Below are 15367 nucleotides of genomic sequence, written 5' to 3'. Positions count from 1 at the left end.
ATTCGCTTATAATCTTTTGTATTTCTGAGGTGTCTGTTGTAACCTCTCCTCTTTCATTTCTGATTTTACTTATTTGTGCCTTCTCTCTTTTTCCCTTGGTGAGTCTAACTAAAGGTTTGTCCGTTTTGTTGATCTTTTCAAAGAACCAGCTCTTGGTTTTATTAATTTTTTCTATTGCTTTTTTGGTCTCTATTTCATTTATTTCTGCTCTGATTTTTATGATTTCCCTTCTTCTACTGATTTTGGGCTTGGTTTGTTCTTCTTTTTCCAGTTCCTTTAGGTGCATTGTTAGATTGTTTATTTGAGATTTTTCTTGTTTGTTGAGATAGGCCTGTATCGCTATAAACTTCCCTCTTAGAACTGCTTTTGCTGTATCCCATAAATTCTGGCATGTAGTATTTACATTTTCATTTGTCTCCAGGTATTTTTTGATTTCTTCTTTGATTTCTTCGTTAACCCAGTCGTTGTTCAGTAGCATGTTGTTTAATCTCCACATATTTGTGGCTTTTCTGATTTTCTTCCGATAGTTGGTTTCCAGTTTCGTACCGTTGTGGTCAGAAAAGATGCTTGGTATTATTTCAATCTTCTTAAACTTATGGAGACTTGTTTTGTGGCCTAATATGTGATCAATCCTGGAGAATGTTCCATGTGCATTTGAAAAGAACGTGTATTCTTCGGTTTTTGGATGGAATGCTCTGTATATATCTACTAGGTCCATCTGTTCTAGTGTGTCCTTTAAGGCCAATGTTTCCTTATTGATCTTCTGTTTGGATGATCTATCCGTTGGTGTAAGTGGAGTGTTAAAGTCCCCTACTATTATTGTGTACTGTCTATTTCTGTTTTTATGTCTGTTAATAATTGCTTTATATATTTAGGTGCACCTACATTGGGTGCGTAGATATTTACAAGTGTTATATCCTCTTGTTGGATTGTTCCCTTGATCATTATGTAATGCCCTTCTTTGTCTCTTTTTATAGTTTTTGTTTTAAAGTCTATTTTGTCTGATATGAGTACTGCTACCCCAGTTTTCTTTTCATTGCCATTTGTGTGGAGTATCTTTTTCCATCCCTTCACTTTCAGTTTGTGAGCGTCTTTAGGTCTGAAGTGTGTCTCTTGTATGCAGCATATATATGGGTCTTGTTTTTTTATCCAGTCAGCCACCCTATGCCTTTTAATTGGAGCGTTTAGTCCATTGACGTTTAAAGTAGCTATTGATAAGTATGTACTTACTGCCATTTTTTAACTTTTTTTTTTTCTCAGTGTTTTAGTAGTCCTTCTCTGTTCCTTTCTTCTTCTATACAGAATTGATGGTCACTTTAGTTTGACCTCTGTCTGAAAGCTGTACTCTTTTTAACTCCCCTCCTCCCTCCTTTTATGTTTTTGATATCATATCTAACCTCTTTTTTGTGCATTTGTATCCATTACCCTCTTATCATGGAAATAGACAATTTTTCCTATTTTTGGTCTTCTCTTTTCCCCTTATATCAGTCCCTTTAACATTTCTTGTAGCACTGGTTTCTTGGTGATAAACTCCTTTAATTTTTGCTTATCTGGGAAAATTTTTGATCTCTCCTTCCATTTTGAATGATAACCTTGCTGGGTAGAGTATTCTTGGCTGTGAGTTTTTTCCTTTTAGCACTTTAAATATATCTTGCCATTCTCTTCTAGCCTGTAAGGTTTCTGCTGAGAAGTCAGCTGGTAGCCTTATGGGGTTTCCTTTGTATGTAACTTGACATTCTCTTGCGGCTTTTAGGATTCTCTCTTTATTTTTAATTCTGGACATTTTGATTATGATGTGTCTTGGTGTGGGCCTCTTTAGGTTTATCTTGTTTGAGGCTCTCTGTGCTTCCTGTACCTAGATGTCTGTTTCCTTCCTTAGGTTAGGGAAGTTTTCATCTATTATTTCTTGAAATAGATTCTCTGCCCCCTTGTCTCGCTCTTCTCCTTCCGGGACACCTATAACACGGATGTTAGTGCGCTTGATGTTGTCCCAGAGGTCCCTTAGACTGTCCTCACTCTTTTGAATTCTTTTCTCTTTTACCTGTTCACCTTGGGTAATGTCTTCTAGTCTTTCGTCCAGCTCACAGGTCCGTTCTTCTGTATACTCTACTCTGCTTTTGAGTCCCTCTAGTGAATTTTTCATTTCCAGTATTGTATTCTTCATTTCTGATTGGTTCTTTTTTATATCTTCCATTTCTTTGTTGACATTCTCACTGAGTTCATCTATTCTTCACCCCAGATCAGTGAGCATCCTTAACACTCTTAGTTTGAACTCTCTGTCAGGTAGGTTGCTCATTTCTGTTTCACTTAGTTCCTTTTCTGGGGTTTTGTCCTGTTCCCTTACTTGGAATGTATTCCTTTGCCTCCTCATTTTGCCTCTTTCCCTGTGCTTGTGTCTACATATTAGGTAGGTCAGCTACATCTCCTGCTCTTGGATAGGTGACCTTATGTAAGTGATGCCTTAGGAGGCTTCCAGTGTTCTTCCCTCAGTTCTCAATGTTCCAGGGGTGACTCCTATGTGGGCTATGTGTGTCCTTCTGTTGTGGCCTGTTTGCTCACCCTGTAGGCGCCCAGGGAGGGTGAGTTATGCTCCTGGCCAGCTGTTGTAATGCTCAGCTGCTTGTAGTTGTTGTGGGCCCTTCAGTCTCTTTATCAGGTGTGGGGAGCCCCAACACAGTTGGCTGCAAGTTCTAATACCACATTTGTGTTGCAGTATTTCTTTTAAGTGAGTAGGCCCCCAGCGTGGCAAGTTGTTAGGCTCAGGGCCTTACAATTGTTGTAAGCCTCTAGCCTATTAGGTCTCTTGTCAGCTCTCTGAGGATTGCAGCTGGGTGGGGCTGCCCTCAGGCACAGGAGAACCCAATTGTTTCAGGCTTTGGAAGGTGGGGCAAACCTCCTCTGTGGGTCTTTGAGAAGCACAAGTCTTCTGCAGCTGACAAGCCCTGCCGCCAACAGGTCCACACACACAGTCAACACTGTCCTGCCCGGTGTGAGCACCCCGACCTCCCCAAGTAGACCCAGTCTCTCCACAGCGGGAGCCCCACACACTCCGCCACCGCCCCACACTCTCTACCCGCTCCTTGTGCATGCCCTGCCCTGCTCAAGTCGGCTCAGTTGCCAGGCTGCAGAGAATCCAGTCACCAATCTATGCAGGCCCACACGTTGCCTGAGGGCTTGTTGTTGGGTGGGGCCAGTCTCTAGGGTGGGCTGCCTGCCCTGGCTGAGCTGGATTAAATCGGTGCTCTAGAGGCTGGGGCACACTCGGCTAGCAGACCTCAGGGAGAACTCCTATGGCGTCTGTGTCAGCACGCCCACACCAGGCCACAACAATGGCCGCCGCCAATGTCCCAGTCCCTGGAGAGGTCTCACCTCTCACCGAGATGCAATCGGGGCCTATTAGGTGAGTCTCTTGTCACCAAAGCACTGTACACCTTTCTTTCTGGTGATTTTAGGATGCTTGCTTTCTGAAACGGGTGAGTTTGCACGCGGGCCCTTTAAGAGCCAGTTTTAGTTTCTTTGTGAACTGGGTTTTCTGGGGGTGCTCCCCAATGCTTTAGTAGCAGGCAAAGTCAGATATTATGCCGCTGGTCTCGATTTTGCTGGGTCCACAAAATGCCCACAGCGGGGGCGCTCCCCGGCTCAGGGCCCCGCTTCTCCAGGGAGGGCTGCGTACCTGTGCGCTGCTCCTGGAGGCCATGTTAGCCCAACTCTTGAATGGACTTTTGAATACCCCCCTATATGCTCCACATCCCTCCTTTTTCCCCTCGATCCAATCCCTGTATTAACATTGAGATCTTTATAAAAATGCAAATAAAGTCATGTAATTCCTTTGTTCATTTTTTTCTATTGCCCTTGGAATAAAGTCCAAAATCATTTATATGGATCACAAAGCCTTATATAACATAGCTCTTCTATTTCACCACCCTGATTTTTCAATTCAACATTTTCTCTATCCATGCTTCAGTGAGATTGATCTTCATGTAATTCTTTAGACATACTACTTTTTCTGCTTCCTGTAATATTTTAAATATACTTTTCTATCTTCTTGTAATTTTCTTTTCCCCTTCAGATGTCCTTCCATCCATATCTCCCCACTAATCGTTATTTATCTTTTAGATATTATCTCGTATTTCATTCCTTCATGGGGGAAAATGAGCCTGAAGCTTGTGGGAGAGGTCAGGCCTAGAGGTATGTAGGCAATAGTGAAAACTCAAAATAGATGGAAATTCTCGGAGAGATCATGTGAAGCAAAAGAAAAAATTGCCAAAGGTGGCTCCTTGGAGAGTACCAATATTTAGTGGAGAGGCAGAACAAAACAAAAAGTTGGAGGTAGATAGATAACAAGCACTAAATTATGGGATTCAAGAGAAAGATAGTGATCAACAGAATTAGGTGCATCATTGAAGTCTGTTAGGGTTAAGACCTGAAAAATGTTCTTTGGATTTGCCTTTTAGGAATTGATCTATGATTATAACAGTAGTATTAGCACAAGAGTGAGGATAAAAGTCAAGTGACAATGAGTTAAAGAGTGAAAGAGCGGCAAAGAAGTAGAAATAGCAAGAGTAAGATAGTCTTTTGAGAATTAGAATGACAAAGAATGGAAAGGAAATTATTAACACTGTAGTTTTAGGGGGATATAGATGGAACAAGGGTTTGTGCATGTATTATGAACTAGAGGGACTTTAATAGGGGCCAGGGAAGAAGGGAAGATTAATTTCCTGACACATGTTCACGCTTTGTCTTAGAGGTGGTATCTTAAGGCATGTAAAAAGTGAAAATATGAGACTGCACTACAGATAGTGTCTGTGATAATCCTTTACCTTGGTTTTGGAAAAGAAGTTTCATTAATATTGATATGTGGTTGTTTATGATATTAAGAAAACTTTATTGAATCTGTGATTGTTTTGAAGGTTTGGGCTTGTATTTGTCAAAACAGTCTGAAGAGGAAAGTCCATTTCCCTACTTAAATGCTTTCAACTCCTTCCTGCAACCCACTCCAGGCTAGGAAAAGAGAGTTTGTGTAGCAGACTAGCATAACAATGTAGCTAAAGCACAACTATTATTTTCCTTCTTCCCAGAGCAAGAACTTGGTCCAAAGATAGAATAAGTTGCCTCAGGGAGAAGTGAGTTCCACATCACTGCGATTTTTCAAGCTTCTGAGAGTCATTCAGATTGATGATAGGCCTAGATGATTTTTAAAGGCCCTTCCATCCACAATAGTCTATGAATTTCACATTTCTAAATGACTCTAGAGCTTGAATGCAAGCTACATACCCAGTTAAGAGTAAATAGATGTGAGCTGTTAACAAAGCAAGCAGTGAAGTGGAATATTGTTTTTGCTGGCAAGATTTGCCAAGGATAATCTGCCTTAAGAGAACTGAGAATTGATTCTATTAATGTTCATTGTCGCTCTTTTTAGACAACTTTCCATCTTGTGCTTAACTTCCAAGTTACATTTTCAGGAAGAATGAGATGGGATGAGAGCCTAGTGATGTGATATCTGTCTAGAACCTGAATAGTCAATAAAGCTTTGTATTCATGGAACACTGCAAAGAAATTGGCTGGATTCAGTTTCCCCATCTGTATGTGGTTGTTCCATGTTGTCATCTTTTCCCATCATTTCCTTGTCCATTTTATCATCTATCCCCTTTCAGATGAGGACACTGAACTAGAGCAATTGTGAATGGTCCAAGGTCATGGAGGGAATCAATGGAGAGAAATCACTGTATATGTCAGGAGAAAACATCAATAACTGAATGATCAATAATGATTCATCAAGATCCTGTTTTGATGCTGACATTTGGCCTTATGCTTTGCATTTTTGCATGCCCAGTACTCTAGGCATATTTTCCACCCAGTACAAATTGAATTACTGCTGATGCCCACCTATTATTACTTGTAGAAGAACTAAACAAAATATGAGAAATAATAAAAGTCAAATTTGTATTAGAAGGCTCATTTCTCCTGCCAAAACATCTGAACATTGCTTTTGTCAATAATGAATTCCTTAATATTTTTGTTATTCAGAAAAAGAAGTATGATGAAAGAGACAGAACCACGAATTTGAAAAAAATTACCTCAAATATTTTCTAAGCTTTGTGCTTCATTAAAGTCAGGAAGAGAAGGAGCCACAACAAAGAGACACAATCTTTCAGTGAGTTTTTCGTATCTGACAGATAAAAGATCAGCAAAACTATTCAATAATTTATTTCATGAATTCAAATTGTAGAAAATCTCAACTAATTTGACTTATATTTTGTCTAGATGATTCTATTTTTACTTTCTTTTCTGAAGTAAGGATAGTTTTAAATTTTTACTCTAAACAACTAAGTTCATTTTAAAATGAGATGCTTGAACATAATCAAATGCTTAATTAGATGTAATATATTTCTCTCAGGTGAACAGGTATGATAGAGTAGAAAGTCCTTCGCTTTTCCCCATCCCTGACCTGAGGGGAATTCAACGGAATTTAAGTCAACATGTGTTTATTGAATGCCTACTCTGTTTCTAGGAACTTGACATACACAAATGGAAGACACGGTCAGTGTCTTCAAGGACATCTGTTTCATGGAGGAATTCACAGCCTTGTGAGAGAGTGTTTCTTAAAACTCTGAGTCCCACAGATTCTCATTTTTAAAGACATTTCTGTTTTCCAAATTGCATTAATATTTTCATCTTGGTTGAAGGATCTCACTAACTCTGCTCTCTCACTTTTCAGAATAATATTAAGGAAGGGATTTGAAAATGTCTTGATGAGAAATCCTCACAATTGTTCCCTTAAATACACAGTATCTGTTACACTTAAAAACTCCTTAGCAGAACAGAATTTTTCCCTGTCTCCAGCCTCTCTCAACTTACTTAATATATTTGCATGCATTTTGATGGGAGTATTATTTCTGAATTAGTCCACATCTTTTCTTATAAATAACATACAACAGAACATCAGAAGGATCAACAGTTAGATGAGAAAAAGGATTTCAAATTTAGAATTTCTAGTTACTTTCTTACTAGCCCTTATGAAAGTTGGTTGTGGATTTGAGAACAAAAGAAAGAGCTGATTAATTTGCAGGAAACCAAAAAAAAATTAGAGCATTTCTAGGAAACCAAGATGGTGTGTTTTTCCTACTGTTAGAATAGATAATATCAAGTAATTGAGTATTGCCTTTTCTCGCAAGACTCAGACATCAGTATTTCACTATTCTGCAAATCAGTTCGCAGTTTTGGACTACACAACTGTGAAGCCAAATATAAATAATTGAATAGGTTAGGTAGTGCTTCTCAAACTTTGAGCTTACAGATCACCTGGGGGATTTTGTTAAAATGCAAATTCTGATTCAGGGTCTAGGGTGGGAACTGTTCTACATTTGTTCAGTCCAATAGTGTAGCCACTAGTCACATGTGGCTACTAAGCACTTGAAAAGTGTGATGAAATTTTTAATTTAATTTAAATAGCTTCAAGTGGCTAGTGGCCTCCATATTACAGAGTGCATGATTAGTCTATTAAGAAAAGTCAGACAATTGGCACATCACTGACAGTCTTTGAGATTTCTCTTATGTTTTCTTTCTGTTTCTTTTTCCTATTTTTTACATAGTAGTCTGTTTTGCTTATTTGATTATTTTGAAATTTTCTGGTAGAATCTTTGAAAACCATTTGGTACATTTTTTTGGTTAACTTATATAGCTCTGGCTGAGGAAAGCAGTCAGTTAACTACGACATTTTGTTGACTTTTCCATCAGAGGTATACCCAACAAAGCACAGGGATGCTGGTACTTTCAAATGTCCAATGAGAGCTGATGTATGACATTCACTCCTGGAAAAAAATCATTTCAGGTGCCAGATATTAGAATAAGTAGCTTTATTTTTTAATATATTTTATTTTACTTAAAATTAAAAGATTCTTTACATCTCTGTGTCTCTGGTAAAACGAGAGTGTAAGATACTTAAAAAAAAAACTAAAGTTAGCAAGTATAATCAGTAGGTAAATCATTTAATTAATATTTACTCTGAATAAACATAAAGGTCCTTCCTTTGAGTGATTTATCCTGAGAAATAAATCTTCCCTAGGGGCATAAACAAAATCTGCCAGTTTAGTACTTTAAATGGGCACTGGCTGAGTTACCTGTACTCCCTTAGATTTTTAAGATAATTTATTATTAATATATATATACATAATATTTATTATGTGGCAGGCACTATTCTAAGTGATTTTAACCAATACTTCTTTATTTAACCCTCACAACAATTCTATTAGGTATTAGCATCTCTCCCATTTTGTAGATGAGAAAATTGGAGCCAGGTAAGTAGAATAATCTGCCCAAGGTCAACGGCTAACAAATAGGAAGCATGTTTGAAAATTGGCAGAGCCCATGCTCTAAACCCCTGTGCCATGCTGTGTCACTAATTCAGAATTGGCTTAGTGTTAAAGGATAGGCTTTCCCATGTTAGGCTCTGTATTTTCATACTATTTCAAGAATCACTAACTCATTAGCTGTTTTTAAATGGGGAAAGCATTGTAACCATTCTTGTTTCTGCTTTTCTTTATGGTCAAGCAGTTGAATTTTGTATTCGAGCACGGAAAAGCTTTGGAATTTGATTCCCAGCTCTGTCTTATAGTACTTGCGTTTTTTAGGACAAAATTCTTCATCTCTAAAACTCAACTTTCTCATCTTTCATTGTGGTTAATCATAAAGTTTACCTCACAATGTTTTTTATTACAATAAAATAGGAAATATATAATGCACACAGAACACCTAGCTCGAAGCACTTAAAATGTTAATCAAATTCCCAAGAAATGTTAAAGCAAATAGAAATTTAAACAAAACTAATGTCAGTAAGTGAAAGTGTTGACTGAGGCTGGCTCCATGTAATGAAATAAAACACAAAAATGGCCTGTAAATTAGATGAAATTTAAATAGTTTAATCACAGCTGTGCACTAAGGCAGAACATTTTACTAAAACTATCTATTTGAAAAGTAGAAAGAAGTTAAATGCATGAATTGATTAGTTTCTCTATTCCCTCTATGAATATTATATAATGTATAAGGTGTGTTAATTCTTATTTATGTTTAATTAATATATATTTTAATGAAGATTTGGGTATGAAAACGGGTTTAATACAATAGAGGTTCATTACATTCATTTCCTTTTTGAAATGATAACACCTTTGATATTGAAATGTTACCATGAAAAATTGTGCCTACCAAACAAATCATATGGTTGAAAGATACTTGGGGCAAATTTTTCATTTGATTCTATATAGTTGACTTTCAATCTAAGTTTTGTTTTTTTTCCTTAAAAGTTTATTTGTTAGGTATGGCTATAAGGTAATAGGATTTATTTTACTTTTGAAAATATTATTTTATATTTGAATTACTTTTGGCCTTTTAAAGAGGTAACTTGGGATAGTTTATGTTTATTGCAACACTGTTGCCATGACCCAAAATATTTTTGAACTATTTTTTTGCAACTTCCTTCATATTCTTTGACACATTCATAAGAGTTTAGCAACTGTGTCCACTCTTCACATATTTGAAAATGGATTTGATTTTTAGAGAGCACTCAAAGTCATTCAGAATCAAATCTATGGAATAAGATGAATGATTAAAAATTGCTTATTCTTTTGATGACAAGAAGTAGTGTTGACATACAATTGTGATACACAATTACAAAGAAATAAGATGTTACCAACCACTCCGAGGCTAATAATACTAGTATCAACAAGAACTTGCTAAGGTTCTAGTATTTTCCAGACACTGTATTAGATAATTAATTTATACTATTTTATTTAATCTTGACAGCAACTCAATATTATTCTTTGTATTATTCAGATGAAAATAATGAAGCTTAAAGGTTTAGGTGACATTCTCAAGGTCACATAGCAAAAAACAAAATAAGATTTCAAATTTAGGATTATATAAATCCAAAATCCATGCTGTCTCCACTACTTACACTGTTCTGAAGTAGTATATCCCAAATGCTTTAATCGTGAGTAAGGGCAACATTAATGGAGCAAATACATAATCCATCTAGTAATGAAATTAAGGGCAATGTTTATTTGGACAATGTATTTGTAAAAACAAGTCCCATTACTTTTAGGACATACTTCCTATATTCTGGTCATTTTACGAATCCAAGTGCAAATCACGGAGTACTCATTTTATCTAATATTATGTCGAGTAGAATATTTGTTCGTTTTAATGGAACTGAACTATGAGCTATTCAATGTGATAAAATGTAACACGTCTTAATGATAGTTCCTGCAATGATTAAGTTAGTAAAAATCTTTGTATCAATTTTAATATTTTCTATTTCATTTATAATTACAATGACTAAGGAAAGCAGGTCTTTCAAATATGCTTTACTAAGTTATGTGTTTATTTTTACCATGTTCTTTTCTCTAAAATTCTTAACTACCTTTGCTTAATAATACTAAATTCTACGTATTTTATTTCTGCCTTTCTTAATACTTATTCTCTAACTCTTTTGCTAATCTTTTTTTCTCAGTTTGGCTCTTTAAAATAGGTAGCATTGGATCTGGTATTAAACCATTGTCTTTTCTTATTTTTCCTGTTGTCAGATTCCCCCATGGTACCCACATGAGTTTTCTGCAGATACCTCTGAGTAACTCAGCCTATCCTAACATGAAGCTCCTTCCTTCTTCAAACCTGCTCCTGCCCCATGACTTGCTTTCTCAGTGAATGGTATTACCATATACCAAATGATTCAGACTAAAAAGTATTAACAAACAAACCAAACTCAGAATCATCTTTGTTCCCTCATTTGGAAACCCTGTGCAGTTCTCACCAGACCCAGCTCCGTGTTCATCATTTACTAAGGCAACATTTCTAACTGGCATTGCATATGTGGGTCACTTGTCCTTAGGAATGACTTTTCAGCTGTCCAGTTCACAAAGAATAAGCGGGAAACTCTGTGCACATCTGTGGATGAAATAGAAAAATTTCTCCCTTCTCTGCTTTATTCTCACCCAGCAAAATGTCCCTGCCTGGTGTTTCCTCCTCTCTGTTCTCACTGTCATCTTGACAACCTGATAATCCAATCCTTGCTAAGCTAAAAATAAAATTAATAATAATAATAATAAATTATAGCAAGCATATTTGGGGGGACTACCATGTACTTGTCATTTGCTGGGCACATTGTGTATATCATCTTTAGCTTTATCAACTTCCCTGCAAAGCCAGTATCAATACCTCATTGATTGAGATCAGGAGACTGAGACTCAGAGAGGCACAATGACATGTCCAAGGCCACACAAATAATGAGAGGCAAAGGCAGATTTCAGTCTCCTGTCAGGAATGTCCCAAAGCTGGGGCTCTTTTTAGTACATCATGTTGCTGTTGCCTAATGCCTTATCTCTTCCAGAATTATTTCCCTTTAAACAGAGAGCTTATGGAAGCAATATTTTCAAGCCAATGAGAATATTTCTAAAGATAGACTTTGGGACTACAGATTTTATTTATGTTGCCTGCATTTGTTCATCCTCTCACCAAGATTTCACCTCTTACTTTCCTTTCTTCCAAGAGTTCTCAGAAGGTTTGTTCTTCCAGTTGAGAGGTCCAGTGACTGGCTCCTGAACGACATTCAGATCACCACTATAAGAAACATTACTGTGTTCCACATGACCTAACTTGCAACCAGATCAACTTGCTATGACTTTTTTCTAGATGCAATTATCAGAAAAATCTATTTGCAATTAGTTTAAATGAATCTGAATTTATTTTCAGAAGATGTTTGAATGTAGGCAGTGATATAGTTGGTTCACAGGCTCACTAATTTCATTAAGGATCCGGGCTGTTTCTAATTCTTGACCCCACAATTGTTAGGGAGCTGGATTTTCATCTCATGGTCAAAATAAGCTGTTGCAATTTCAGACATTAAACCTTCACTCAGGAAGAAGGAGGAAAGAAGGGCTCTAGCCATATCTATTTTCTTTTATAGAAAACAAAACAGTTTCCCTAGAAAACCCCAGCAGACTTGCAGGTACATTTCTTGGATCAGAACTAAGTCATGTGGCCACTGCTGGCTGTCAGAGATGCCAGGAAAGCAGAGTTATTCTCTAGGGCTGTACATCTGGCTACTGGACCCAATTCACTAGGTAGAAGTGGATAATGGATATGAGATAGGCAACTTGCAACATCTGCCGCACTATATAAAGTATATACATTACCTGCTGATAACCCGCAGCCATGAGTAATTACCCACTCAGGCCCTTCCTGTAGGCAGAACCTTTGTCTTTGTCACCTTTCTATGTCTATTAACTCTCACAATACCTGGCCTATTGTAAGTGTTTAATAATCTCTTGTTTGTTGAATAAAAATTTGAACCTAGGAAGGTTTTCACATATTCTTCCCCAATCAGCCTTAAAAAAATAGCTCCAATGGGGTGTTGAAAGAAAGAAAAAAAGAATGAAAGGAAGCAGAAGAAAAGGAGAATGAGAGAAAATGAGGGAAAGAAATGAAGTACCTTAAGTTGCTAGCCATCCTGGAAAGAAAGAAATTAAACCTCTGGGTTGAAGAATTCCAATCTAGTTCAAGGAGAGAAAGGTTATCTTGACTTTGCAGCCCTTGGGTCTCTGCCATGACCGTGGGGAACCTTGATGTGTGATTGCCCACACTCTGCTCTGCACTGTGGCCCCCGCGGCACCTGCAGACACAGTGCTGGGATGGGCATGGGTAAGCACCAGGAGTCATGTCGGGGTCCTTCTCTAGGCTTCATTCTGGAAGCATGCAAGAGATGTGAAACTTTAGTGTCAATCGTAACTTTTCTCATGAGGGAGTGCACCATAAAATATGTCTCGTGTTTTCTTTCTCCAAATACAAAAAGTTTGCCTGTGTCCCTCTCAATTTAATTTGTGGAATACCATTTAGGAAAAAACTATTTAATGTAGTGCCCTTAAGAAAAAGTAAATTTCTGGATGCAACTAGCATAAAAATCCACAGTGAAGATTATTTTGGCTGTACAGCTCAAATTCTCTTCCCTTTTATTTTCTTATTTTTTCACAGGTGGTAATCAAGTCACTCTGCCTAGTCCCCCAGTGTTTGAAAGATTGAGGTGGCCAATGACAGGGTGGCAGAGAACAGCATTTGTATTTGTGCGTCATCAGAGCTAGGCTGCTGCCAGGAGAGGTTCTACTAGGCTCCACTTCAGGAGAGGACGGTAGCCTAGCTTGGCTTCTCCCTTGGCTGCTCTGCCACAGTTCTAACAACCACTAAGCCAGTTAGAATGTAAATAGCAATTTGACAAGTCTCCATTCAATTTATAGTGTTTTTATTGCACGCTATGGCAGCAAAGGATTTATCAAAGGTGGAATTCCCTAATGACTGCACCCAGCCCCAACACAAATTGGCCGCAACCAAGCCAATTTAAAGCCAGTGTTTACAAATTTCAAAACACTTGGAAACAAAATCAAGAAAGGTTGATTGTTTGGCTGTAAATTTAGTTTATTCCTAGACACTAAATGTATGGATTTTTAAATAGCCATATAGCTTAAACAAAACAAAGCGAGAAAATCCTCAACCAGCAAATAACATAGATGAGAAATGCTTTGGCTTGAATTATCTTCCTTAGGGTTTGATCAAATAGTAAGTTGCCAAGTCTATTGTTTTTCAGTTACACTCTTTTTCTGCAAACTTCTATTTGAAATATTTATGCCAATGTTCTAGTGATTTCTTTAATGGGGTTTCAACATTGAAAAGTGGAGTATGAGTACTGCAGATGGTGCCCATTTTTTGAGCTATGGTCTCTGAACGAAGCCAGCTAATTCATTCTGTACTCATCCTGCCTTGAGAATTCCTGCTTCTCTCATTACCAGTTATGGCAAAACACACCTGTGCTCGGGCAATGCTTGCTCCACATTCAGGGGCCAGGAAAGAGTTTCCATGAAGCCATGGCCTGGAAAAATGAAAGTTATTATTGAATCACAGTTCAATAAAAGTTATTATTGAATCTAAGCTTCTTGCGTAGATACATACCTGCCCCAGAGTGAGGGGATCTTAGAATTTCAGGGCTGGAAAAAACCACGAAGCACACAAAATCACGAAATGGCCTCTTGAAAGAGAATCGTATGGAGAGTTTGGGAGCAATTTGCATTATGGAAAAAAAAATGTAGTCATGGGTCTGAGATATTTAAATTCAAGGGTAAAAGATCTGTTCAACATGACTAGGCAGAATTATCCTGGCAATTGCACTCTAGCTTGTGCCTTTCATAGGTCAGCTGCTACCTGGAGATGACATTGAACCTCTATATTTTAAAGTTAAAACAAACTAAATTGATAGAAATGTTAAAATGTTACTCTCTAGAAATTCTTGTTATCTCATGGGGAATGATAGGAGCCTTTCCCTAGATTTTCCTTAGTATAAGCTTCTTGTAGGCGTGGACCAAATCTTAATTAGGTTTGAGCCTTAGAATTCCACACATTCGTTCTTTAACAAATATCATTGAATGCCTATTATATGCTAAGCCTGTTCTAGTCACTGGGGACACAGCAGTTAAAAAAAGAGACAACAATCCTTATCCCATGCAACTTTTACTCCGGTAGAAGAAGACAGAAGAGAAACAAAATAAACAATAAATACTGTCATGCATTAGAAGGTGAAGTGTACCAGGTGAAAAAAAGAAAGGGAAACAGAAACGATAGAAAGGTGATTGTAGTTTTTAAAATGGTGGTCCAGGCGCTGGCCTGGTGATGTAGTGGTTAAATTCACACTCTCCGCTTTGGCGGCCCAAGGTTCCCTGGTTTGGATCCCTGGTGCGACCTACATATCGCTCATCAAGCCATGCTGTGGTGGCGTCCCACATACAAATTAGAGGAAGATTAGCAACAGGTGTTAGTCTAGGGCCAGTCTTCCTCACACACACACAAAATAAATAAATAAATAAAAAGATGGTCCAGAAAGGCCTTCATGAGAAAGTGACATTTGAGCAAAGACTTGAAGAAAGTGAGGGAATGTGATAACCAAGGGAAGACCATTCCCGGGACAGGGTATATAAATGGCAAAGGCCCTGAGGTGGGAGCATGCCTGATCCATTAATGGAACAGCGAGATCACCAATGTCACTGGAGTTGGGTTAGGGAGAAAACATGGGAAGAAAGATCAGAGAGGCTAAGGAGACTAGATCACAGAGATCCTTGTGGGCCACTGTAAGGTCTTCTTCAGTCTGTATTCTCAGTGAGAAGCCATTGGAAGGTTTTAAGCACAGGGAAGACATGACTTTACTTATGTTTTAAGAGGTCACTGATTCTAGACTGAAAGTAGACAAGAATGAAAGCAAGGAAACTAGTTAGGAAGTCATTGGAATAATACAAGTGAGACGGGATGATAGCTTGGGAAACAGTGAGAAATTATCAAA

General features: G+C 37.8%; 1 long non-coding RNA gene across 2 annotated transcripts in view; it reads left to right on the top strand.

Moving 5' to 3' along the window:
- The first annotated feature begins 3282 nt into the window (after positions 1-3282).
- Positions 3283-15367, top strand: part of LOC147915317 (uncharacterized) — a 54208-nt gene continuing 42123 nt past the window's right edge. For both annotated transcript variants that reach the window (XR_015554224.1, XR_015554225.1), the window contains exon 1: positions 3283-3400. This is a non-coding gene — a long non-coding RNA (uncharacterized LOC147915317). The remainder of the gene's footprint in view (positions 3401-15367) is intronic.

The sequence above is a fragment of the Ceratotherium simum genome, chromosome 14, assembly GCF_057802395.1.
Source record: "Ceratotherium simum simum isolate JZ-2026a chromosome 14, ASM5780239v1, whole genome shotgun sequence".
Taxonomy (NCBI): Eukaryota; Metazoa; Chordata; class Mammalia; order Perissodactyla; family Rhinocerotidae; genus Ceratotherium; species Ceratotherium simum.
The sequence above is the reverse complement of the archived record's forward strand: the minus strand, read 5'-3'. Positions and strand labels throughout refer to the sequence as shown.